The sequence below is a fragment of the Giraffa tippelskirchi genome, chromosome 13 (assembly GCF_054371585.1).
Source record: "Giraffa tippelskirchi isolate mGirTip1 chromosome 13, T2T-mGirTip1v1.2.pri, whole genome shotgun sequence".
Taxonomy (NCBI): Eukaryota; Metazoa; Chordata; class Mammalia; order Artiodactyla; family Giraffidae; genus Giraffa; species Giraffa tippelskirchi.
In genome coordinates, this window is record NC_137287.1 from 24604747 (window position 1) to 24629992 (window position 25246).

The following is a 25246-nucleotide window of genomic DNA, read 5'->3' on the forward strand; positions in this document are numbered from 1 at the left end:
TCTAGTGGTTTTCCCTACTTTCTTCAATTTAAGTCTGAATTTGGCAACAAGGAGTTCATGGTCTGAGCCACAGTCCGCTCCTGGTCTTATTTTTGCTGACTGTATAGAGCTTCTCCATCTTTGGCTGCAAAGAATATAATCAATGTGATTTCGGTGTTGACCATCTGGTGATGTCCATGTGTACAGTCTTCTCTTGTGTTGTTGATTAGGTTAAAAAAGATAAATAATAGCACTCATAGTACAAAAGGGGGATAACAAGTATGAAGGTGGAATGCAAATGACAATATTTGGGGAAGCAATGGACATGATACAATAATATAATTACATACTCTTCCCTTCCCCTCCACATACATTTGAAATACCAGTTGTAATTCTAAGAATTCCTGAAAGGGAAGGAAAAGGAATTTAAAAAGAAGACATTACTCGTTCCCACGCATCTCATTTGAGCCAAACCCTCATAATCACAGTTCTAGAAGCTTCAATTCCTTTCAGGCACCTGATCTTGGAAAGACAATTCCCACACAAAGAACAAAGACCACCACATGTCTGAGAGCGGTTGCCCAGGCATGAGGCCACACGCTCAAACACATCCATGTATCACCGGAGACGTAGATTTTATTTGGTCACAAGTGCCTTGTTGTTCTTCTGGGCTGGTCATGTTAGCTTAATGATTACTTTGGCTGTCATCATTGAAGGCACTGTAAACAAATACCTTAGAATCCTTTATCTGGGGGGAAAGTGCAGAACAAGGAAATAAAACCAAGGAAATCAATCTCTTTAAAGCATGTGAGAGAAAATCCTTCAATCACCCATTTAACTAATTCATCCCAGAACTAAACATTTGTTAGCTCGCACCCCATGAGAGACTTCTCCGGGAACTAAATTGTTTTAGAAACTGTTTCTGCCTTTGCCTCAGGTACATTCAAGACCACACATTGGAGCCCTCAGAAAATAAGGTTTGGTTTGCTATGAATAGAAGGGGAAAAAACAACAAAACATAACAAAACATCTTGTCTTTTTTCAAGTTTTCGACAAGGAATTTACTAAATTTTAAGAGATTTACTTAATTCCCAAGGAACAGTAGTTGTTATTTTATGAATGCCAAAAGAATGTAAGATTTTTAGCTTGTTAAGCACATAAGACTAGAAAATGAATATGAATTTTCATCCTATGAAGGACATCACCTTGACATGGCAAAAATCTATCCAAAGAATTTAGTACTGAGGTAGCCTTGGAGAAAGGAATAGCAATCCACTCCAGTATTCTTGCCTGGAGAATCCCATGGACAGAGGAGCCTGGTGGGCTACAGTCCATGGGGTTGCAAAGAGTCCAACACAACCGAGAGACTAACACTTTCTGAGTTCAGTTCCAGACCATTGCAACCAAGTGAATATTACAGCAAAGTGAGTCATGTGAATTTTTTTGTTTTCCAGCGCATATAAAATTTATGTTTATATACATTGTGGTCTATTAAGTATGCAATAGTATTACATCTTTAAAAAACAATGGATATACCTTAATTTAAAAACATTTGATTGCTAAAAATGGGAACTGTTACCTGAACCTCCAAGGAGTCAATCTTTTTGCAATAGTAACATCAAAGATCACGGTTCACAGATCACCATAACAAAATAACAGTGAAGGTTGTAAAAAAAAATAAAATAAAATAAAAAAATAAAAAAATAAAAAAAATAAAAAATAAAAAAATAAAAAAATTAAAAAAAATAAATAAAAATAAAATAAAATTAAATTAAAAAAAAAACAGTGAAAAAGTTTAAAATATGCAATAATTACCAAAATGTGACACAGAGACACAAAGTCAGCAAATGCTGTTGGAAAAACAGCACCAATAGACTTGCTTGGTACTGCGTGGTCACAAACCTTCAATCTGTAAAAAAACACAATGTAAATTGAGGTGTGCCTGTAGAACTTTTTATGATGATGGAATAGTTCTATATCACACCGTCAAATACAGCAATGACTGACCACATGTATCTAGCAAGTACTTAAAATGTGGCTAGTGCAACTGTGCAACTGAGGGACTGAATTTTGAATTTTATTCAGATGGTAAAGAATATGCCTGCAATGCAGGAGACCTGGGTTCAATCCCTGGGTCGGGAAGATCCTCTGGAGAAGGGAATGGCAACCCACTCCAGTATTCTTGCCTGGAGAATTCCATGGACTGAGGAGCCTGGCAGGCTACCATCCATGGGGTCGAAAAGAGACATGACTGAGCAACTAACACTTCATTAACTTTAATGTAGATAACCATGAGTGATTATGGGACCACCAGTGCAAGTCTAGGGAAGGAAAAGAGAGTGAAGCATAGAGCCTAAAGGAACTTCAACATTTAAAGCATCACTGATCTGTGTGTTTTGGGGACCATCAAGCTGGATATGCCCAGGAGAGTCACCCAGGAGTCTAAGGGAGATGGGGACCCGTGGACCATCAGGTGACCAACTTGTCCCAGTTTCCCCAGGACATTCTCAGTTTTAGCACTGAAAGGTCCATGTCCTGGAAACCTGCCAGTCCCAGAAAAACCACCCTAGTTCAAGTCCCATCCCCAGAAGTTTTGATTCAGTGGGTCTGGCGTGGGACCTGAGAAGCTGACTTTTTACCAGGTTCCGTGCACAAAGGTTTGAGAATCACTGCGAATTAGCCAGGGAATGGATCAGCAAGGAGCAGGCAGAGAGGTGGAAGAAGAGATGTGCATGCCTTCCTGCCTGGCTGACTGCCCCAGCCCCTCCCAGAAGAACAAGGATCCCTTTCTGGGAGAGCTGGACCCAATACAAGGAGCCACAATGGCTCCTATACCTGCAAAGACTCGCTGGGAGGAGTGGATGATTCTGCTGCCCAAGGAGGGACCCCACTTCTTGGAGACCCCACCTCTTCCCCTCCCCGACAGTCAATGTGCTCGGAATCCTGCCCAGAGCAGGGAAAAATGATAAACCTAAGTGACAGCAAGGAAGCTGGCTGAAAGCAATGAGTGGCCACCCCTTCAGCTAAACGCCCAATAGCCACCCAATCCCACCAGGCAATGTATGAGCCCAGTCCTCACAGGCCCCCACCACTACTCCAAAAATAGTCAGGGGGCTGTAAAAACCCCCTACCAGCGGACTGTGGAGACTTTCCCTACTCTAGCACATGTGCGCACCTCCCACTAATCCAGTGCAAAAGTAACCTTTGGTGGCTATTGGACTCATTAACTGCTCATAAATATTCCATGAATACATACATGTAATTATAACAGACAGAACTATGGCAAGGCCAGGCACCGTAGAGGATCTTGTTACATAACCTGCAGCTGTCATTCAAGGCTGTCAATCAATGACCCCTCTGGATTATGCAAACGACCCTGCCTTAAAAACTAGGTACCCCAGTCCTCCAGGGCCATTTGCCTCCCACTTCTCTTGAGGTGTTCTCTCTGTTCTTTCTTTTTGTGCAGCTCAGTCGCTCAGTCGTGTCCGATCCTTTCTGACCTGTTCTTTTTTCGGTCATTATTAATAAACCTTCTTGCAGTGGGTAAGACCTTATATTCTGCTTTGCCCCTTACCAAGAACTGAGGCCCACAGCAGGAAGGGTCTCCAGACTCTCCTTCAAATAACACTTGATGCCTCTCCCCTACCCTGGGGCTGGAGATCTTCCTCTTCTCTACCACTGGGTGTCAGAAAGGCAGGAGGGGCCAGTAAAGGTTGAGCTTCATCCATACTGTGCTTCTGGGTCTGTGTCAAGCCTCCCTCGTTCAGAAGAAAAACAACTCCTTTCTAAATCCACCTTTGGGACTAGAAGCTTAGTTCTTAGGCTAATTCAGATTTGTATAATATAACGGTCCTATTATTAAACAAACATTATATAACACAATCTAAGTATTATTCCAGATTTGCAGACAGGAAAAGAGAAACTGAAACCAATGATAACAAAACAACAAATACGTATATGCCAGACATGTTATGAGAACTTCACAGGTGTTAACCCATTAAATCCCCTAGTAATAGATCCTATTATTATCCTTATTCTACTGAGAAGGACACAAAAGCACAGAGAGGCTAAGTAACTTGGCCAAGAAACACAGCCAATACAGAATGAAGTGCAGTATCATAAATGGCCCTTTCTCTTAGGGAAGAGAATCCTCTCTTTTTCAACTTGCTTGTCCAGCATTCACATTTTGAATATGGTCATCTTTTTGCCTGTGCTGAGTAATTATGAAGTTAGGCATGGGAAGTTTCTAGATTCAGTGCTATTTGCAGCAGGGCCAGGAGCAGGGTGAGGGAGTAAGATCCTGGCCTGGGGTACACATTCAAGGGGTGCCAAAAATTCCAGTAATCAGGATCAATAACATTTTAATGCAATATTTTTTAAAGTAGGAAAAATGCAAAAATCCATGATGAACTAAATATCAACATTTTCAATAAAGACAGGTCAGGATTACTAAATTGTCCTCTGGCTCCCGTTTGGCTGAGTATGGACTGCCTGGCAGGCAGGAACCCACAATCCCTGAGTCACACTCCCACATACCGTCATCTCACCCCAGGAATGGAGGTTCTGGGGAAAAAGAAAGTCAACTTACTGGAGATCACCACCTAGTTCCTCTCTTTTTAAGGTCTTTCCCCTGATCAGACAATTCTAAGTCAGTTCAGTTCAGTTCAGTTCAGTCGCTTAGTCGTGTCCGACTCTTTGCGACCCCATGAATCGCAGCACGCCAGGCTTCCCTGCCCATCACCAACTCCCGGAGTTTACCCAAACCCATGTCCATCGAGTCGGTGATGCCATCCAGCCATCTCATCTTCTGTCGTCCCCTTCTCCTCCTGCCCCCAATCCTTCCCAGCATTAGGGTCTTTTCCAATGAGTCAACTCTTCGCATGAGGTGGCCAAAGTATTGTCAAGCTTCCACCAAAGGAGAAAAGTCTTCCTGTCACTATTTTGCATTTATTGGGAATGCAAATACAAGAATTATTGGAAGCAGTAACTATGGCTCCCAGTTCTTCTGCTGAATTATAGAAATAGGACGTTCTTTCCTTCTTTTAAAAACCACCCACCCTGATTCAAATACCGGAGAAAGCAGAACTTGTTTGTTTGGGCTTGTAAAAATCCAGAAAACTTACCCAGTCTCTTCTTCCCCTACGAATAAAGGGTGTGTTTCCTAGAAATGACCTTGCCTAATAATTAGCATTCCATCAGCGTGTAGGTTTGTCTCTGGGAACATTGAACCTTCGGTGGCTGGAAATAACCTGAGCAGTAATACAGTCCAGTCTCCTTTTACTTCATTCTGAAACCTCTTGTCAAACGTGATCTATCATATGATTCACTGAACTTTCAGAAAGTTCAACCTGACCCTGCCTCTGAGGAGAGAACCCTTCCTGGTAAAACAGGACTCTAAACCCTACCCTTGACATCCAACTCCATTGGAGGTCCGTTTCCTGATCTGTGCAGAAGGAATCTAGTAAAATAGCAATAATAACTAATAATAAGCATCAAGACAGCACCATTTGTTGAGAGCTTAACTCAGCGCCAGGCACCATGCTATGTCCTTCACCAGGCACCATGCTATGCATTAGTAACTGAATTCTCAAGCAACCTTATGGAGAGGTACTATTATCTCTATTTTATGATGATTACATTGAGGCCCAGAGAGGTTAAGTAATTCACTCAAGGTCACACATTTACAGATAGAATGAAATTAAAATTCTTTCCTTTCTGCCTGAACTTTAATCATCATCATCATCATTGTTATCAGAGGAAGAAGGGAAGGATGAGAAAGAAGAGTCAGAGGTAACATTTACTGAGTACTGACAGTGCACCGTATGTTCCGATTAGCCCTGACAGCCCCACATAGGAGTGGGAGCTCTTAACACACTACTCATCCTACAGACAACCAACCTGAAGCCAGAAAGGTCCACCTCCCCCAGCGTCTCCCAGCGAGGACCCGGGAAGCCGAGATTCCAGTGCAGGCAGACAGCTCTGGAGCTTTCTCTTTAGCCAGCACACTGCTTTGCCTCCCACTTCCCCATAGTCATTCTTTCCTCTAACAAATATTTATTGTGCATTTATTTTGTACATAGCATCTGGTGCTAAGCAACAGAACAGCCCCAGTTTTGGCCCCTCCCAAGACTCGTTCCCAAGCATTCCACATCATTTCTGTGACCCACCCCCAACCCTTCTTCAAAGTGCCCTCTCTTACCTGCGCCCCATCTTTCAGGAATACGCAGGCATTTCCTCTCTAATCTGCAGAGACAGTGAGGGTCCTCTTTTCTTACTAACTCATAAGACCTATCTTTTCTGCCTTAAACACAGCCCTGCTTGCTCTCTTGGTCATGCCTCTGAGCTCCCAGGGAGAGGATGTCCTACCAGCTTATGGGAGTTTTATGCCACCCTGGTTATTTTCTCCCCCCTTGTCAGTCAATGGATAACTGGGTCTCACTCATTATACACAGATCAGTCCTTGACTTCCAACTTCATGGCTGCACCATGGCCTCTGTGTGCTGGGTTTGAGGAGAAGGTGGGTAAAGCCCTAACTCGGGGCCTTTGTGTATTTATTTCTTCCTGAATGCCAGCCTCACCCTCTCATCAATGTTCTTTCAGCATCAGGGCAGTAAAAGATCAAAGTTCTTCCTACAGGTTATTTGATTTCTTGGACACTATAAGGAAGTTCGTTTCTTTTTCTTTTTGTTTTTTTTCCCAGAAAGCTTAGCTTTTCATTTTTACAAGAAGGTCATTCTGGAACAGACTGCTCCACTAGGCACCCTCAGGCACTGGCCACTCTGTCCTGCAGATTCAGCCCCTGGGGCAATATATTCAGACCTTACAGGTTTAATTTCGTAATTATGATGGCCTGACTTTCAGGGACACAGGGTAGTGTGGAACCAGCTCACACTCAAGGCTGACTTGAATCAAATCTTGACTCCAGCACTTTATGAGTCTACCCCCTCTGAACCAAGTGTATCCTTCTGAAACTCAATTTCCCCCGTTTTATCTGCAGAATGGGGACAATATAATCTACCCCCTGAAAGTGTAGTAAGACCTAAAGGGTTAAGAGCTTCCCTGGTGGTTCACATAGTAAAGAATCTGCCTGCAATGCAGGAGACCCAGGTTCAATCCCTGAGTCAGGAAGATTCCTTGGAGAAAGAAATGGCTACCCGCTCCAGTATTCTTGCCTGGAGCCCGGTGGGCTACAATGTATGAAAGAGTCGGACACAATTGAGTGACAAAATTTCACAAATGGGTTAATCTCTGAGAAAGGCCAGACCATTTTAATGGTCAAGTTACCAACAGCCACTGAAGGTTCAAGTTCCCACAAAGAAACCCCCACCAAAGAAATGCTAATCCTCCAGAAACAATCAGGTCTAGAAAGTGAAAGTGAAAATGAAAGTCGCTCAGTTGTGTCGGACTCTTTGGGACCCCATGGACTATACAGTCAGTCCATGGAATTTTCCAGGCCAGAATACTGGAGTGGGTAGCCTTTTCTTCTCCAGGGGATCTTCTCAACCCAGGGATTGAACCCAGGTCTCCCGCATTTCGGGCAGATTCTTTACCAGCTGAGCCACAAGGGAAGCCCCAGGTCTAGAAGGGAGACTCTTTATTCATATGGAAAGAAAGAAAGAAGTAAATGATCCAGGGCTGGGTAAGATCTCCATATTTTCACAAATGCCATAACAAATTTCCTATGCCATCTGAATCTGAATCATTTAAAAGAAAAAAAAAAAGAAAGAAAGTTCTGTTTTTATAATTCACAAAGAGAAGCAGAGGGCCATAGCTACTGGTTCAAACTTTTGATATGTTATTAAACCCCCCACCTCCAAAAAAATACAAAATAATGGCTCTCCAAAGACAAGGAGAATTTTCTCCTGTTTAGACAGAGACAGGCTTTACAAATTGTCTGATTGAGGAAAGGACTAAAAATGAGAGGCGCTAGGTGGTGATCTCCAGGAAGAGGGCTTTATTTGTTCCAGAACCCTCATTCCTAGGGTAGGTGACAATACCTGGCAGCATGTGACTCAAGGAAGAACTGGACAGCAGGCTCCTGCCAGGAGCTGAAGAGCTGAAGCAAACTGGAATCCGGGGCAAAAGTATTGCAGAGAAGAGCCTATTTTGACTCCATTATGGAACTGTTTCTTTGACTCACTCTTCCCTGCTGTTGTTATTATAATCATACATAATGGCCTGCCTCTGAGGACCATGCCCCTCTGCCTGACTGTCGGACTAAAGTGCCTTGTTCGGCTCACAGGATGAAATAAAGAAGAGATTAACACATGCCTTCCAAAGGCTGGCTGTTCCTGGAGATGCTCTGCAAGACTGATGGCCCTTTTTACTTCCTTGCTATCTCTCCCTCTCTATTCTGCCTTTTGACTTCTGTTCTTCACCACTTCTCTCTCTGCTTCTACAAAAGAACTTGGTATTCAGACCCCAGCAAGATGGCTATTATGAGACATTAGTCTGCCATCTTCTCTGTCAGCTGACTTTCTGAATAAAGTCGTATTCCTTGCCTCAACTTCTCATCTCTCGGATTCATTGGCCTGTTGGGCAGCAAGCAGAGAGAGTTTGGACTAGGTAACAGAAGGATAAATCAGTAATTCTTTTTGTAAGTCATGCTCAGTCCCTTCAGTCTTGTCCGACTCTTTGTGACCCTATGGACTGTAGCCCACCAGGCTCCTCTGTCCATGAGATCTCCTGACAAGAATACTGGAGTGGGTTGCCATGCCCTCCTCCAGGGGATCTTCCTGACCCAGAGATCATACTCTCTTCTGTTAGGTTTCCTGCATTGGCAGGCGGGTTCTTTACCACTAGCGCCGCGTGGGAAGCCCAGAGAAACATACATGAAACTAAATAATGATTATCACCAGGGGATGAAATCACAGAGAGCTTCTCACCTCTCATGCAAATACTTTTAGGAGGCAGATATTTTAAAAATAACTTGTATTACAAATTACTTTTATAATCAGGTAAAACAACAGGAAGAGTAAAAGAAAAAGAACTATTTCCAAAGCTTCTGGAAAACACCTAGAGTTTTGGAAGAGAGAGAGGGAGAACATTCTGGAAGGAGCAGATACTGGGACCTCAGACACAGGAAGCAGGGATTCCAGAAAGGGGCAGATGAGGGAACTGGACATGGAAAGAAGGAGGCATGAATTAAGATGATAACAGTGGAAATGGAAAAAATCATTTTGAAAGGAAAGGATAGCTCTGTGCTATTGTTTATTAGTTGTTTACTAATTTCCCTCAGTTTCTTTTGCTATAAAATGAGATAATTATAACTATATAAGGGACTAACATTTATTATCACATTGGTCTTATCCTACATATGTTAATTATATTTAATCCTCATGGCAGCCCCGTGATTTATGTATATTAAAGTCATCCCATTTTACAGATGAATCATTTGAAGTTGTTGTTGTTCAGTCATGTCCAACTCTTTGCAACTCCATGGACCGAGGCACACCAGGTTTCCCTGTCCTTCCCTATCTCCTGGAGTTTGTTCATACTCACATCCATTGAGTCAATGATACCATCCAACCATCTCATCCTCTGTCGCCCCCTTCCCCCCCTGCCCTCAATTTTTTCCAGCATCAGGGTCTTTTCCAATGAGTTGGCTCTTCGCAACAGGTGGCCAAAGTAGAATGTTTAAGGAGCTTGGCCAGAGGTCACAGAGCTAGAAAATGTCAGAAGCAGGACTGGAACCCAGACAGGCTGGCTTTGGAGCCCAGGTTCCATCGATGACTAGAGCTGGGGTTTAGCACAGTGTCTAGCACAGAACAAATTAATGACTCTGATTATAAACTGATGACTGATTAAAACAAAAGGCTAGGATCCTAACCCCCACCAAGTGCCCACATCAAAGGATGGAGTTCCCCAAGCAGAGAGCACAGTGGTCTTCCCATGATATGCAACTTTCCTGTCCCCAGAAACTGCCCTGGAACACTTAAGGGAAGCACCTGATCTATCAGAATACAAAGCTCTTCAAGGATTTGACGGGTGAAGATCCTAGGAGACTCTCAAGATGAGAAGGGGTCAAGGAAAGGGCACTTCATTTAGTCCTCCTTGAAGAGTTTTACCTGCACATCAACAGATCCTAAAATTAGGAATAGAAAAGAGCACCACACATCCAATAATAGGAGCAACAGCTGCTGTTATCATGTGCCAGACACTGCTCGCGCAAAATGCTTTTGAGACAGTTCAGAGTATCCTTTCAACAACCCTATGAGGTCCTATTATTGTGCCCATTCTACAGATGATGGAACCGAGGCCCACAAAGCGACTTGCCAAAGTTCCAGAGCTGGGAATCACTTCGAGATGATATTTGAAAGCGGCTCTAGCTAGAACAACCACCACATAACTGTTCTTGCTATCTGAAATCCTCCTCCCCAAAGCCCATCTGCTGCCACGGGAATCAACTGAAGCAGAGAGGACTCAGCACCCCCTTTGTATAACAAAAATGGTAACAGATCCTGCCTTTGTCTCTTTGTATACTAGATGGGGAGCGGGATGCCAGGTGACACCTTTCCCTCTGCACTGAGCATGGGGGCTTCTCAGGAATATTCCAGAGGGCAAACAGAAGCCTAGTTCTGTGGATCACACAGAAGGCAGGAAAGATCCTTGGCAAGCTCCTCCCCACAAGCCCCCTTCCCCTCTCCTTAAACGCCTGCGCTGTGCCATCCCCTCCACTCTCTAGTGGGCAAACATAGCATGTACTGTGGCAGATGTTTATTGAGTCCCTGCTAAGTGCCAAGCATTATTCTGAAGAGTTTTATCTTTATTTAATCCAGACAAAAATGATACGGGAAAGGTACCATCATTGTCCGTATTTTGTGAATAAGGAAACTAAGGCACAGAAGAATTAAACAACTTGCCACACTCACCCTAGTAGAAAGTGATGGAACCTGGACTGGGCATCAGAACTACACAGACTTTATGATCAAACAGACCTGGGTTGAAATGTTGACTCCTCTACCAGCCACCCACATGACATCCCCTAAGTTGCCTAACCTCCCTGAACCTCGGTCTCCTCATCAGGAATATGGGGACAGCAAGGATTATGGTAAAGGATAAAATGTAATATGTGTTCCTTACTCACTGGACAAATATTTATTTAGCATCTACTGTGTGCCGGGCACTAGGGATGTACCTGCAAACAAAACAGAGGGGAGAAAGTTCTATCCCTGTGACACGCACACTTTAGCAGGGAGGCACTTACATGTTAGCTCACAATAACCCCATAGGTTAGGTACTATTGTACCCATTTCACAGATAGTGAGAAGGGGTCTCAGAAGCAGTTCATCCCCACCTCCACTTCTTCCTTCTAGGAAATAGTGGGACCTGGATTAGACCTTCAAGTCCAGCCTCTGGAGTTTGATTTCCTGGCTTCAAATTCTGCTATTTCCATCTAATGGCTGTGGGCAAGCTTCTAAATCTGTCAGAGCCCAAATCTTCTGGGAAAAATGGGGCCAGGAGACACTAACTTGCGAGATTATCCGAGGGGAAATAATGAAGTCTATCTAGGAAGCCTTCTCATAACTGTTCATGGGGTTCTCAACACGCAGAAGGCCGTCCTTTTTTTTTGTTTAAACGAAGGTGGAAACATGTGCGCAGAGACAATAAGTGATTTAACTAAAGGCACAAAGTGCATAAACAGTGTGATCCCTGGGAAACTTTCCTACCGCGGAGGTCCGCGCGCGGCTGCCTGGAGCTAGAGCCACTGTCCTGAGCCCTTACCTCCCAGTTCCCGCCCCCGGATGGTTTCTCCCCATTTCTCGTATCCGACCCCGCTCTCTCCCCTCTCCCAGCCGCAGCTGCACTGGCGGGCGCAGCCGCTGCAGCCCCGCGTTAGGCACACGCCCCACTGGGGCGCCTGCTTCTTCCCATCTACCTCCTCTCGGAGCCGGGGAGAAGGCTCCTCCACGCCGCCCGACTCTGCAGATACCTGGGAAGACAGCCCCAGCGTCTGCCCCGCGTCCTGGAGAGCTGGCCTCACTTCCACTGGCGCTCGCGTCCCCTGGCCCGGCACTGCCGCCGCCGCCGGGTTAGCTTAGCCGCGAGGAGCGTGGGTGACCCGCGGGCAGCGGATAGGGTGTGCGTCCCTGCACCCACGCCAAACTTCCTCCTGGAGGGCCGACTACTTTTTTTCCTGGAATCGAGCCAGGTTCTTCTGAGCGCTGGGTTAGCACACCTGTTGGCATCTGAAACCTCTATTCACTGCCCCGAGTCTGCATTTATTCTTCGCTTCCATTGAGCAAACCTTACGGAGCGCCCATCAGATGCCGCGCGCCGGCTTGGGTGCTTCGGGCACCCAGGGGACACGGAGGGTGTGTTGGCTAGGCTGCGCTCTCCAGAATGTTGCCATTTGCCACATGTGGTTATAGAGCACTTGAAATTGTGGCTCCAAAGACTGAGACGTGTTTAAGACGTAGGACCGAAAAAAAAGTTTTTTAAAAAACTCATTAACAAGTATTAAATTCAATGTTAAAATGATAATGTTTTGGATATAGTTTTTTTTTAAATGAAATTATTACTAATCTCACCTGTTTCCCCTTTTCTAAACTACAGCTGCTTGAACATTTAGAATTCTGTGTCTCCTATTATGCTTCTATTGGATAAGGCTGATCTGGGGCAAGAATCCACAGCATGTTCCCAAATAACCTGTCACAATTCTCCCTTCTAGAATTTATTCAGCCTTTCTTTATTTCCTCCAGGAAACACCTGGGGGGAAATCTAGTGTGTACCAAGCATGAAGCTTGTGTTGATTCGCAAACTCAGGAGTGTCCAGGGTGAAATCTGAAACTGGTCCTGGTACAAAGAGGCAAGAGAAGGCCAGAGAAACAGGCAGGTCACTCCAGACTGGCAGGTGGCAAGTCTAACAAGCTGGAGAACCTACTTATGGAGGTGAGAAATGGAGTATTTCCCGCCATGCCAATAAATAAGGCTGTCACAGTCATCAGTGATTCCAGCCCTCCACGGCTGGAGAAGAATACCTGTAATCCAGAGGTCACTGGGCTGCAGCCACTCCCTGTGGTGAGCACTGAGGAAAAATGCAGGCTAAGCAGGGTACTGGCCCCAGATAGCTGAGATACATGTGAAAGGAGTGATTTCAGTAACCCCAGACACTCACATCTTCCCAAACACAGGAAACTGCTAAATTCCTTAACTTGGGATATCTGGTTTTCTTTAATACACAAAAACACTTTTGACGTTCGGACTACCTGCCCTTTGTTGCAAACTTCTACATGAACTGACCCCTCTCCCCCTATCCCCAGCCTCCTCAGAGCACTTCTTTTGGGGTCACTTGAGATGTTGTCCCCAAGCTTGAAGTCCTAAAATTTCCCACCAAATAGAACATAACTCTCAAATTTTAGGTTGTGACTATCTTTTTAGTCGACAGAGGATCGTCTTGGCTGCTGCAAGATCTCCACCTGCCAGAATCTTAATGGTTTATAGAAAGACCCCAACCAGCTTCAGTCAGGTACACTGTCCAGATGGTCTCAACAGCACCTTACTCTATCAGTGCTGCCTTCTTGAAACTGGCTCCCACCATGGGAAGGGCAGGCAGAATGTTCATTCCAAGGATGGCAGTGAGGGTGGAAGGGCCTGGGGAAGTGAGAAGCTTCCAACTGTCCAGTCCAGCTCTCTGGTCATCTAGTCATCACGTCCTCTCCGTGGCCTCCTCCAACAGCCAGACACTGGAGGAACAGAGTAATGAACAAAACAGATGCTACCAATGGCCTCATAGAGCTGACTGCCAAGTCAGATGAGAGAGGGCTGGTAAATAAAATTCACAGTGACTGGAAAGGACAAGCTAAGTAGTGGGGGAAATATTTGCAAATCATCTCTCTGATAAAGAGTTAACATTAAGAACATATAAAGAAGTCCTACAACTCAACCACCACTACCACTATCACAACAAAAAACAAATAACCAGATTTAAAAATGGACAGAAGCTTGAATACACATTTGTTCAAAGAAGATATACAAATGGCCAATTGTCATATGTTCAACATCACTAATCATTAAGAAATGCAAATCAAAACCACAATGAGATATCACCTTGTATCTATTAGGACAGCCACTGTAAAAAAAAAAAAAGAATGAAAATTGAAAGTGTTGGTGAGGATGTTGTTGTTCAGTTGCTCAGTCGTGTCCGACTCATGCATGTACAACTGCAGCATGCCAGGCTTCCCTTTCCTTCACCATCTCCCGGAGCTTGCTCAAACTTACGTCCATTGAGTCAGATATGGGGAAATCAAAGCCCTTGTGCACTGTTACTGAGAATGTAAAATGATACAGCCATTTGGAAACCTGTATGGAAGCTCCTTGGATTCCCAGGTGGTGCTAGTGGTAAAGAACCTGCCTTCCAATGCAGGAGACGTAAGCGATGTGGGTTCAATCCCTGGGTCGAGAAGATCCCCTGAAGGAGGGCATGGCAACCCACTCCAGTATTCTTCCCTGAATAATCCTAAGGACAGAGGAGCCTGGGGTGCTATAGTCCATAGGGTTGCAAAGAGTCAGAGATGACTGAAGCGACTTAGCACACAGCACGCATGCATGGAAGTCCCTTAAAAAATTAAAAGTAGAACTACCATATGATCCAGCAATCTCACTTCTGGGTACACATCTAAAAGAATTCAAGGCAGGATTTCAAAGAGATATTTGCATACCCGTGTTCACTTATTCATAATAACCAAGAGGTAGAAGCAAACCAAATGTCCACTAACAGATGAATGGATAAAGAAAATGTGTTATATACTCACAATGAAGTATTATGCAACCTTAAAAAGGAGGAAATGATATTCAATATCTTTAATAATCTATAATGGAAAAAGAATCTGAAAAAGAATACATGTGCACACACACACATACATAAAAATGAATCATTTTGCTCTATATCTGGAGCATTGTAAATCAGTTATCTATAGATTAAAAAAAATATGAGGAAAAAAAAAGGAAAGTCTAGTACATGCTACAACATTGATGAACCTCAAGGACATTATTCTGATTGAAATAAACCAGTTACAAAAGGACAAATAGTGTATCATTCCACTCACATGAAGTATCTAAAGTAGTCCAAATCATAGAAACAAAGTAGAAAGTGCTGGGAAGACAGAGGAGGGGAGAGGGAAAATTATAGAGTTTGGCAGATATAGACTTTCAGTTTCACTAGATGAAAAAGTTCCAGAAATCTGTTGCTAAACAGTATGAATATACTTAACTCTGCTGAACTATAAACTTTTAAATGGTTAAGATGGCTAATTTAGTAAGTTTTTTGTTCTTATTTTAGCTGCTAAGTCATGTCCAACTCTTTTGCCACCCCATGACTGTAGCTCACCAGGCTCCTTCTGTCCATGGTATTTCCCAGGCAAGAATACTAAAGTGGTTTGCCATTTCCTTCTCCAGGGTATCTTCCCAACCCAGGGATTGAACCCGAGTCTCCTGCATTGGCAGGTGAGTTCTTTATCACTAGCCAGCAGGGAAGACCAGTAAGTATTTTACCACAATTTAAAAAGCTGTGTGATGATGTAAATGCAACTGTGATTATCACAAAAGAGGTAGGTGCTGTAAGAATTTGTATTTGGAGGGATTTAGTGGGTGTCAGGGAAGACTTCTGTAAGAAAGTGATGGTTCACTTAGTTAACCTTGGAGTCAGTTAAACGGGGTGGGAGAGCATGTGCAGAGGGAGTAGCGCATGTAAAAACCCAAGGCGACGGGTCACATAATGAGTCTGAATTTATTTTACATAGTGCAGTTCTGTTGAACTTTACTGCTCAAAGAAAGAATCTATGATAATGAAAACAGTCACAGTCAAGATGTGTTGAAAATTAATTCACTTAGTAATAATTAACTAAAGTAAATGTAAAGTGCAGATATTCTGAACCCGACTACTTGGGTTCATATTCCAGTTCTGCTGTATCCTTACTAGCTTCATAATCTCGAGCAAGTTACTAAATCCCTGTGTCTCAGTTTTGCTGCTGTTGCTGTGCCATGCTCAATCATGTCTGACTCTTTGCAACCCCATGGACTGACTGTAGCCTACCAGATTCCTCTGTCCATGGAATTTTCCAGGCAAGAATACAGGAGCGTGTTGCCATTTCCTACTCCGGAGGATCATCCCAACCCAGGGATCAAATCCACATCTCCTGCATCTCCTGCATTGGCAGGCAGATTCTTTACCACTGATCCACCTGGGTATCCAAGTGCCTCAGTTTCCTCATCTGTAAAATGGGGATAATATCAGGACCTACTACCTAGGGCTGGTGTGAGGATCTAATGAGGGAGCATATATAATAAGTTACGGTATATATACGGTGCCCACTGTATCCTAAGTAAGAGCTATATAAGTGCTTGTTAAATAAAATTTATTTACATGCTGTGATACATTGCAAAAAAAGTGGTCACTAATTCCTCCCATCCCTATAAGCATAGTCTTTTGCAATGTGACCTTTCAGAATCAGAATCAAAAGTAGGGTGCATCAAACTTGGACTGGTGATCTATTTCACATATGGTATTATACATGTTTCAATGCTATTTTCTCAAATCATCCCACCCTTGCTTTCTCCCACAGAGTCCAAAAGTCTGTTCTTTACATCTGTGTCTCTTTTGCTGTCTCGAATATAGGGTCATCGTTACCATCTTTCTAAATTCCATATATATGCATTAATATGCTGTATTGGTGTTTTTCCTTCTGACTTCCTTCACTCTGTATAATAGGCTCCAGTTTCATCCACCTCATTAGAACTGATTCAAATGAGTGGGAGGGGGGTTCAGGATGGGGGACACATGTACATCTGTGGCTGATTCATGTCAATGTATGGCAAAAACCACCATAATATTGTAAAGTAATTTGCCTCTAATTAAAATAAATTAATTAATTTTAAAAATTAGAAAAGTAGGGTGCATCCCAAGCTTAACAAAGCAAACATTGATCCCTGTAGTTCTCTCCTCTAGCCTGTTCTTTCCTCAATCACCCCTCCATCTATGTCTTTCCAATTTTTGCTCCCCACATCTGCTCTGTTTGGAGAAGGAAATGGCAACCCACTCCAGTATTCTTGCCCTGGAAATCCCATGGACAGAGGAGCCTGGTGGGCTATAGTCCATGGGGTTGCAAGACAGACTCGACTGAGCAACTAAAGCACCAAAACCATCTGCTCTGTCAGCAAATCCTGGTGGCCCAGCTTTAAGTTGTGTCAGAATCTGACCACTTCCCACTGTTTCCATACTGCTGCCTCCTTGGTCCACTCCCCATCATCTCTTGATCACCGCACCGGCCTCTCCATGGTCTCCCTGTGACCGTCCTCATCCTCCACAGTCTGTTCTCCAGCCAGCAGTCAGAGTGATGCTGTGAAGGCACAGTTAGATCCTGCCCTTCCTCTCTGCTCACTCCTGCAGTGGCTCCCACCTGACCCAGAGCGAAAGCCAAAGTCCCTACAATGGCCTGTGAGGCCCTCGGTGCTCTGACCCATCACCCTTCTCACCTCATCCCCTACTGTTCCCCACCTGGCTCATCAACTCCATCACACTGGCCTTTCCTGTTGGAGAGTGCTGTCCAGCAACCTCCTTGCTCTCCATCATTCCAGCACCAGACTGCCACAGGGCTGTTGCACTCATTGTTTCCTTGCCTGGAGCAACATTTCCGCAGAGATCTACATAACCAACACCCTCAACTCTCACGACAGACTCAAAAATCTGTCTTCTTTGTTCCTCTAGTTATATCTGCATCTTGCAGATGGAAATAAACCAGCCCCCAAATGCAATAAGGACCCTGCTGCTGCTGCTGTTGCTGAGTTGCGTCAGTCGTGTCCGACTCTGTGCGACCCCATAGACGGCAGCCCAACAGGCTCCTCTGTCCCTGAGATTCTCCAGGCAAGAACACTGGAGTGGATTGCCCTTTCCTTCTCCAATGCATGAAAGTGAAAAGTGAAAGTGAAGTTGCTCAGTTGTGTTCGACTCTTCTCGACCCCATGGACTGCAGCCTACCAGGCTCCTCCGTCCATGGGATTTTCCAAGCAAGAGTACTGGAATGGGGTGCCATTGCCTTCTCTCACCATCATCATCTTTGTCAGCATGCCCCTTACATATGTGTACATCGCTTTACAGTCTGCAAAGCACTTTCACACCCTTTATCACATTTGATACCTACACAATCCCATGAGAGGGATATTAGTGGACTGAAGAGTCACACGACCCCCAGGCCCCGATTTCCTTTTGTTTTTCTTTATATTTTTAATTGAAGTATAGTTGCTGTACAATACAGCGATTCACAATTTTTAAAGGTTATACTTCATTTGTATTATACAATTTTGGCTATATTCCCCATGCTATACAACACAACCTTGTAGCTTATTTTATACCTAATAGTTTGTACCTCTTACTCCTTTGCCCCTATCTTGCTCCTCCCCTTTCCTGCTCCCCACTGATAACCACCAGTTTGTTCTCTATATCTATGAGTCTGTTTCTTTCATTTTATAGTCACTGGTTTGTTGTGTTTTTTAGGTTTGTTGTGTTTTTTTTAGATATCATACAGTATTTGTCTTTCTCTGTCTGACTTATTTCACTTAGCATAATGCCCTCCAGGTCCATCTATGTTGCTACAAATGGCAAAATTTCATTTTTTTTTTATGGCTAAGTAGTATTCCATTGTGTGTGGTATGTGTGTGTGTGTGTGTGTGTGTGTGGGTATTTCACATCTTCTTTATCCATTCATCTATTGATGGACAGTTAGTTTGCTTCTGTATCTTGGCAATTATAAATAATGCTGCTATAACACTGGAGCACATGTATCTTTTCAAATTAACGTTTTTGTTTTTCAGATATATATCCAGGAGTGGAAATTGTCCCCACCCCAATTTCTGATGGAGAAATAGATAAAACCAGGAGATTTGCTCAGGACCAATTTACTCAGTAGAAAAGAACTGTGATTCAGCTATGTCTTCTAATTCTGATAAAGGCATCTTCATCTCAAGCAGAAAGGCTATGTGTGCAGGAGTTAGACCTGCAAGCTGTGGAGTCTGGACAGAAAAGACTTTGAAACTTGCCTCCAAAACTCTCTAGCTGTATGACATCGGGAAAGTCTCTAACCCTCTCTGTGTCTCCATTTTATCAATCATCAAATGGGCTAATAATAGTACCTGCCTCATAGGGTTGTTCTGTGGGTTGAATAGGATGAGATCTGGAATGTTATGATTAGCTAGTTTTTTTTTTTTTTTTTTTAATGTAAGCATGTTACTTTGTGTCCCTTCAAGTACTTTTTTGAGTTGCCCCCAGCTGTGCCCAGATTTCTTCAGCTAATTTGATAGAGAGGGACTGGAATGTATGACACCATCTATTTTAAAAGTGGTGAAACTAAGCCTCCTGGTCACAAAAGGGACTTGATTCAGTGCTTTGGGAAGAGTGGCTGTGAAACTCCCATAGGAACCAGAGGGCAGGCTCCCTGGGGTCAAAGCAGAGCTGTTGCCTGCCAACCGTCCCCCCCACCCCCAGAGCACTCATTATGTCCAAGACATGAATTTATTCTGCCGTCTCCAGAGAGGAAGGTGTTTACACACTGCAGGGATGTTTGCAATGAATACACAGGTAGCAGGGGAGCCTCCAGAAGCAGGTCTGTGCTCAGTCCAAAGGCTGCAATCCGCTCCCTCTCGCTCACCTGTGCCCCCTTGTGGGCAGTCCTGGCAGTCTGTCCGGAAGGTGCTGTGACGGAAAGGGAACCAACCTAGACTGCTTTTCTCAGGCTGAGAGCCCATCAGGCACTTGGGGTCATGTGTGACTTCATCTGGGCTTCCCAGGTGGCGCTAGTGGTAAAGCGTCTGCCTGCCAATGCAGGAGACCCAGGTTTGATCCCTGGGTAGGGAAGATTCCCTGGAGGAGGAGCTGAAAACCCACTCCAGTATTCTTGCCTGGAGAATCCCATGGACCGGGAAGCCTGGCAAGCTACAGTCCATAGAGTTACAAAGAGTCGGATATGACTGAAGTGACTTAGCACTCATGACCTCATGACCTTATTTAACATCTCCATGAGGTAGCTTTAAATAGATGGAAATTGAGGGATAGAAAAGGAATACAAACAAAGAAAAATGAAACTTGCCCAAAGACACATCACTACGAAACATCAGAGCTAGTGTTCAAATCCAGGCTTGTCTTGAGCTTGGAACTTGCAGATTTTCCCCAATATCACATCAACGCCTTGAAATGGAGTCAAGCCAAGTGATCTGTTTTGGCATCAAACTTTGTCACAATTCCATTATTTCCCACACGGAATCACAAATTATGAAAACATCCCCCCAATCCCTAGAAAAAAAAAATTCCCCTAGTGGTCAGACATTGGGGAATAGAATGAGACAGAAGGCTGACAGATATCTAAATGCACTAACATAATATGCATGATTTCCAAGATAAACTGCTCCACCAATTTCTAAACCACTGACTTATATACACTAGAATCCCATCTATTCAAAACCAGCTTGGTGGCTCAGTGGTAAGGAATCTGCCTGCCAAGCGGGAGACGAGAGTTCAGTCCCTGGGTTTGGAAGATCCCCTGGGGAAGGAAATGGCAACCCACTCCAGTATTCTTGCCTGGAAAATCTCATAGACGGAGGAGCCCAGCAGGCTACAGTCCATGGGGTTGCAAAAGAGTTGGACAGGACTTAGCAACTAAACAACAACACAATAACATGGCTATAAGTTAAGATGATACAGTGGTCAGAAGAACATAAGCTTCAAAGTGGTTACTTCTGGAAAGGGAAACAGGATAGAGTATGAACAGGGATGTTAGTTTTTATTCTTGTTTCTGTGTCATTGGAAACAAGTATGTTTATACGTATTTCTGAAAAGTTGAACAAGCATTATTTTCTCTTTTTTTTGGCTGCTCCACACTGCATGTGGGATCTTAGTTCCCCGACCAGAGATTGAACCCATGTCCTCTGCTTTGAAAGTACAGAGTCTTAACCACTGGACCACCAGGGTAGTCCATGAACAAAGCATTATTATTTTTATAAATTCAAAAGACAGTTTATTTTAAAAGGAAATATTAAGCTGAAAATTCAGATGATTCTGAGGGGCATCCTAGGTTAAAGATTGAAAGATTATTATCTTACAAACGGCAATGAAAAGGAACAGGACCTTACGGTTCTCGCCCCTATGTTCTCAGCCCACATTTTGTCTATGGAAAAACTTTAACCAAAGAATAAGTTTAATCAGAGAAGTAAGAAATGCAGAAACAAAGAAAAGCTGTCAAACAGGACAAAACAATAATTTAGTCAGTATGGGGCTTCTCTGGTAGCTCAGCTGGCAAAGAATCTGTCTGCAATGCAGGAGACACCAGTTCAATCCCTGGGTTGGGCAGATCCCCTGGAGAAGGGAAAGGCTACCCACTCCAGTATTCTTGCCTGGAGAATCCCATGGACAGAGGAACCTGGCTGGCTAAAGTCCATAGGGTCGCAGAGTCTGACACGACAGAAGCGACTTAGCAAGCACACAAGTACATACTATAAATGCAAGTCGTTAAGAGAGTAAGTTCCAAGTAGTCTCATCAGAAGGAAAATTTTTTGTCCTATTTTAAAAATTTTGTAACTATATGAGATGATGGATGTGCCCTAAACCTATTGTAATCATTTTATGAAGTATGTAAGTCAAACCCTTATGTTGTACACTTTGAACTTATACAGTGCTGTATGTCAATTTATCTCAATAAAACTGGGAGGAAAAAAACGATAAATTCAGTATTTTCATGTTTTTCTATTACGAGTTTGACCCAAGATGAAACACAGGGCTAAAGCACAGGTGTTCAATAATATGTTTCAAAATAACTTTCATTTCTTGACTATGAATGCAATTTGGTAGGAAAGTTAGAAAATACAGAAAAACAATAAGAAAAAATGACTTTTACTAAAAATAACTGCCAATGTATTGGCGTGGTTGTTCTAATTTATATACAAGCATGTGCACACACACATTTTTACTAAAACAGGATTATATCTTTTATATTCTTTATTTTTTTTATATTTGGTTTCCCTTTTTTTCACTTAAATACTGTGAAAATTTTTTCACCTCGTTATGTGAATTCTTTTAAAATATCATTTGTGAAAGATTGGTTAGTATCCCTTTCAAAGGATAATGATCCAACTGATCTCTTACTGTTGGACATTCTTTTTTGTTATACATGTATGTATACGCATGTGTGCGTACTAAGTTGCTTCAGTCCTGTCTGACTCTTTGTGACACTATGTACAGTAACCTGCCATGCTCCTCTGTCCATGGGATTCTCCAGGCATGAATACTGGAGTGGGTTGCCATGCCCTCCTCCAGGGGTTCTTCCCGACCCAGGGATTGAACCCATGTCTCTTACGTCTCTTGCATTGGCAGGCAGGTTCTAACACCACCTGGGAAGCCTTAGATGGGGAAACAATGGAAACCATGACAGACTTTATTTTCTTGGGCTCCAAAATCACTGCAGATGGTGACAGCAGCCATGAAATCAAAAGACGCTTGCTCCTTAGAAGAAAAGCTGTGATCAAAATAGACAGCATATTAAAAAGCAGAGACGTTAGTTTGCTGACAAAGATCTGTCTAGTTAAAGCTATGATTTTTCCAGTAGTCATGTATGGACATGAGAGTTAGACCATAAAGAAAGCTGAGTGCCGAAGAATTGACGCTTTTGAACTGTGGTTTTGGAGAAGACTCTTGAGAGTCCCTTGGACTGCAAGGAGATTGAGCCAGTCAATTCTAAAGGAAATCAGTCCTGAATGTTCATTGGAAGGACTGATGCTGAAGCTCCAACACTTTGGCCACCTGATGCAAAGAACTGACTCCCTGGAAAAGACCCTGATGCCGGGAAAGACTGAAGGCAGGAGGAGAAGGGGATGACAGAGGATGAGATGGTTGGATAGCATCACTGACTAGATGGACATGAGTTTGAACAAGCTCTGGGAGCTGGTGATGGACAGGGAAGCCTGGCGTGCTGTAGTCCTTGGGGTTGCAAAGAGTCGGACACGACTGAGTGACTGAACTGAACTGATAATGGCTGAATCTTGTGGCTTTGGGATCTTAGTTCTCCAACAAAGGATTGAACCTGGACCCTCAGCAGTGAAAACACAGAGTCCTAACCACTGGACTGCCAGAGAATTCTCTGTTTTAAATAGGATCGTCATAAAAAACACAGTGGTTGACTATGTGAACTCTGGGTTCAGACTTCTTGGGATCCAAGCTCAATTCTGTCACTTCCTTACAGAAATTTGGAGAGGATATTTAACTTATGGGAGCTCCTTTTTCTCATCTGGAAATGGGATTATGGAAGTCCCTACCTCACTGGACTATTTTAAGGATTAAATGGATTAGTCACACAAAGTACATACAATGATGTCTAGCCTTCAGAATGGAGTCACTCAGTGTGGCTTCACGGTCGTCATTGCCAACATCCTCCTCCTTGTAACTCTTTGTGAACATGCATTATGTTTTTCCTAAGGTAAATTTCTAAAAATAAAGTGAACAGGCTAACAGGACTTTTTATATTCTCTGGTAATCTGATCAGCATTTGAGATTTATTGTAATTATTACAAGCAGGAGAGTTGATTTTTCCTGCCAGGACCCCTGTGAGTGATCTGTGTTTCTGGAGATGTATTTTTGAGCTCATGTTCTACCACATTAGCCTGGCTTCTGTTCTGCTAGACATGAATGTTCATGAACAGTACCAAGACTGTTTCACTCTGGAGTTCTACATTCACCACCCTAGAACATCTTCAAGATCCTACAGGAAGGCAAAGAAGGAGCAATGCAAGTGGCAGTGAGATTTTGGAAGCGCTATTCCTAGCACGTCCCAGAAAGAGTGACCTCAGAGAAAACACAGTCAGTGTGAGAGGACCTGCAGCCCAGGCAACCTTTTAAACTGCTTCATGCCGAGATTTCCCATCTCCTCTAGGGGCAGGAAGTGAGGGGATTGAAAAGAGGAGTCAGGGCAGAGCTGGTTTAATGCAATCACCCCTCTTCTGAACATTTGTAGTACTTGTTATTGAAGAAGAGCTAGAGAAGATAATGTTGGCTGGACCACCCAATAGCCATTCCTAACCCCATTCTAGAAGCTAAAAAACCAGATCCTCACTTCCCCAACCCTCCTAGCAACTAAGGTTGGTCATAATGCCAAACTATGCTGGCTTTGTCTTTTGTCCCTCTTTACCACCTTCAACATTGATGTGATGTTTGGAGTTATGGCAGCCATCTTGCAACCATGAAGACAAAAAGCAAACATGCTATGGATGGCAAAGCAGAAAAATAGAATCTAAGTTCTGATGGCATTGATGATCTACCAAACTCATCTTGAGATATCTTATTAAATAAGTAAAAATGCCCTTAAAGGTTAAGATGGGCGTTCTGTTACTTGCAAATGAAAGCATTCTTAATACAGTCTCCTTAGAATAATTTATACGTATTTTTGTTATTTTTATTTTTACATGTTTTGCAATTACTGAACACTCTTCTTACAAAGAAGAAAAAACAAATCCTGAACTCAAATCTATGCCACAACACTTCAACATTTACTGCTCTGTTCCAGCCTCTCTCAGAGGAAGATCCCCAGCAGCGCCAAGGCTTAGCAAAAACAAGCTCGTAGGCTTAGCAAGCTCTACAGGCTTACAACAAATGCTTCCCTCTTCTGTCACGGTCATGGACACCTGTACCCACAGCTGACTTCTCCTCATGAGGTGATACATGTGGGAAAATTCTACAGTCCTCCATGAAAGTACCTCCCAAACTTGATTTAAAATGAGGCTGGTGTCACATTTAATTCCTGATTTGGAAATTAATCAGAAAAGTAGAGAGACAGAGACAGAGCAACGACAAAGATCTGCTGGCTCCCACAGCTTCTGCCACCTCTGCTGGTGGACTTCCCTGGTGGCTCAGACGGTGAAGCATCTGCCTACAATGTGGGAGACCCGGATTTGATCCCTGGGTTGGGAAGATCCCCTGGAGAAGGAAATAGCAACCCACTCCAGTACTCTTGCCTGGAAAATTCCATGGGCGGAGGAGTCTAGTAGGCTGTCCTACCATTGTAGGCAGTCCATGGGGTCGCAAAGAGTCGGACACGACTGAGTGATTTCACTCACTCACTCATTCTACTGGTGGAAAGCTGGGACATAGTGCGAGAGGGAACAAGCAGCCTCAGAGAGGAGCTGAAATGAGAAAAGAGGAGAGAGAATTGTCTTTCTGGGTCCTCTTCAGTTCTTGGTCCCTATCCTCTTCTGAGGTTCAATCACATCCTGCCCAGTATTCTTCTAATAAATTCTC

The 25246-nt window shown here is 43.5% G+C and overlaps 1 protein-coding gene across 1 annotated transcript in view; it reads right to left on the bottom strand.

Moving 5' to 3' along the window:
* The window catches only part of TMC5 (transmembrane channel like 5), a 98244-nt gene that overhangs the window by 66148 nt on the left and 6850 nt on the right, over nt 1-25246 (bottom strand). The window contains exons 2-3 of the mRNA XM_081560817.1: nt 24964-25131; nt 20058-20181 (exon numbers count right to left, since the gene is read on the bottom strand). The gene's annotated coding sequence lies outside the window, so the exon portion shown is untranslated. The remainder of the gene's footprint in view (nt 1-20057; nt 20182-24963; nt 25132-25246) is intronic.